The sequence below is a fragment of the Pipistrellus kuhlii genome, unplaced genomic scaffold, assembly GCF_014108245.1.
Source record: "Pipistrellus kuhlii isolate mPipKuh1 unplaced genomic scaffold, mPipKuh1.p scaffold_m20_p_2, whole genome shotgun sequence".
NCBI lineage: Eukaryota > Metazoa > Chordata > Mammalia > Chiroptera > Vespertilionidae > Pipistrellus > Pipistrellus kuhlii.
Genome location: NW_023425515.1, coordinates 6,398,313 through 6,400,920, shown reverse-complemented (window position 1 = coordinate 6,400,920; position 2,608 = coordinate 6,398,313). Strand labels below are relative to the sequence as shown.

Below are 2,608 nucleotides of genomic sequence, written 5' to 3'. Positions count from 1 at the left end.
AATGGACAAAGTCCTGGATTGTCCCGGGCGGCCTCCGGAATGCCTTCACTTCTCCGGGAGAGCTGACATAAAGCAGGGATTCAAGTGAGCCCGTGTCGGCATTTCAAGGCCAACCACAGATGCTGCCTAGTTTTCAGTCAATGGGCATCATAGTCCACATACAGACAATAGAGTTCATTCATAAAGTCACTCACACCAATGCGTTCATGCAGAAAAGGTGCCTTTATCCAGCCTCAGTTTCACCTCAAGGGCTTCCCTCCTATAAGCTTAAAATTAAAGTGAGGCTGAAACCAGTTTGGCTCAGTGGATAGAACATTGGCCTGCAGACTGAGGGGTCCCGGGTTCAATTCCGGTCATGGGCATGGTTGCAGGCACATCCTCAGTGGGGGGTGTGCAGGAGGCAGCTGGTTGATGTTTCTCTCTCATCAATGTTTCTAGCTTTTGATCCCTCTCCCTTCCTCTCTGTAAAAAAATATATATATATCAATAAAATATATTTAGAAAATAAAGTGAGACCAGAAGCTATCAAAAGCACCCTTCCCGTGTCTCCGTGCCCCTGAAGAAGCGCACCAGTGGACACGATTTGCTTTACTTGCCAGGGGAGTGAGGGCTCCCCCAGTCTAGAGAGGTGGGAGATAACCTAGCAGGTCAATCCCTTCTAGGGAATCCCTTCAAAAGCAAACCAGTCTGAGGTCATGCAGGCTCAGGTGTGCCCCGAGGTAGCCCGGAGCTCAGGTTTGCTGATTTCCGCAAGCTCATCAGCATTTTCTACATCGGGACCATCTTCACCCAGAGAATTGGCATGGGTGATGGTCTTGAGCGAATCACATTTGGAATTAGCCCCCAGGGGACTTGCCTAGTAACAAGTACATCATCTTGAGAATTGTTGAATGTGTTTTGGGACATACAGGGCACTGTTCAGAAATGTGTATGTGCATGGCCGATAATATAATCACTGGTGTAATTGGCTCCCTAAGCTGGTTGTTCACTCATAGGCACACATAGTGCCACCAGGTTCTTGGAAAGCATTTGCCCTATTACCTTCAATACTTCCTTGGCAGGTTCCAAGCACAATCTCAAGCCTCAACCCTTGTTCCCAAGGTTGAGCTCAAACCAGATGGTGCCTGGGATGAACGAGGAAAAAAATGAGGTATGCCCAGACTCATCTCCAATAGCAAGCTCAAGAGCCAGGCCCCTCCTCCACCCAACCTGACATTTTACCTCCAAAAGAGGTAACACGGGATCATGCTGCAAACACGTGTGGAAAGAAACAGCCTTTGAGAAGAAAAACAAAAGTGAGGGTGGGCAGAATGTCTACAGAAGACTTCAAACCTGATGCAAGGTCTGCCTCAGAGGGACGGCAAGCCCAAGTGTAGAGCACATGTTGGCAAACTATTGCCCACAGCCAACTCTGCCTGCCTGCCTGCTTTTATAAATAAAGTTTTATTGGGACACAGCCACGCCCATTCGTGTCCCTATGGTCTACAGCTGCTTTCCAGAAACAACTGCTGAGTAATGCACTTGCCATAGAGACCATGTGGCCCAAAAAGCTGGTAATAGTTCCTGTGTGGACTTGGAGAGGAAGTGTGCTGACTCTGGGTTTGCAGTATTAATTTTTTTTCTGTTAAGAAAAGAAATTCAGGGCAATTACACTGTGTCTGAATGGCCATTACAGAGGAACACGCTTGCCTCAGCCGTTCTCAATCCCAGGGCCCAAAGTTCTGAGAAGAATTACTTCTTTGTTAACATTTTGGTAAACTCATCTGCAGGAACTTGAAAGAAGGTTGGGAACATCTCAGAGGGGCTTCATTTCAAATTATGTTTAAATCTAAAGCTGGGATCCTCGGAGCAGGGAGCTAGAATAACGAAGTGTTTGCCTGAAGGCTTTTCAAGGGGACGCAGCTGATGGGTACTTTGTAGTACAGGCCACAGGAGCGAACTTGAAAAACAGGCATAATTGCTTTTCCAAGTTTTCACCATAAATAATCTTTTTTTTTTTTTTTTAAGGTTCCAGTAACTTGCTCACTAGGGAAAAAAGAACAAGGGGGAGGAAAAAGGAAAGAGGAACAGTGACACAGTGGTTTTGCTCGAAAGGAATCATTTGGGATGTCATGCTGCCATCTACAGCATTTCCACGTGATCACCTGAACATGGAAGCTGTTTGAAACGCTGGGATTCACTGTCTCTCACACTCGGGCAAAAGCAGCTCTCTTGCCACCGAGCTGCAGCCACGGTGAGACCTGAAATCCAAGAAGGCCAATTAAAAAAAAAAAAACTTGCCCTAGCTGGTTTGGCTCAGTGGTAGAAGGGTCCCAAGTTCAATTCCAGTCAAGGGCATGTACCTTGGTTGTGGGCTGTGCAGGAGGCAGCTGATTGATGTTTCTCTCTCACCGATGTTTCTAGCTCTCTATCCCTCTTCCTTCCTCTCTGTAAAAAAATCAATAAAATATATATATTTTTTTTAAACTTTGGTAAATTTGGGGGGTAAATAACCCAAGGACAGTACTCATTGAGAAGCACATATAGTAAAAGTGTAACAAGGCAGGTAAGATTAGCATGAGCCCTGAGCAAAGACGAGGCACAGATTCCTGAAGTCTTCCATATGCAA

The 2,608-nt window shown here is 46.1% G+C and overlaps 1 non-coding gene across 1 annotated transcript; it reads left to right on the top strand.

Moving 5' to 3' along the window:
* The first annotated feature begins 2,502 nt into the window (after positions 1 to 2,502).
* LOC118725055 lies at positions 2,503 to 2,608 on the top strand. Its single transcript, XR_004989808.1, has one exon. It is a non-coding gene; the product is annotated as a U6 spliceosomal RNA (small nuclear RNA).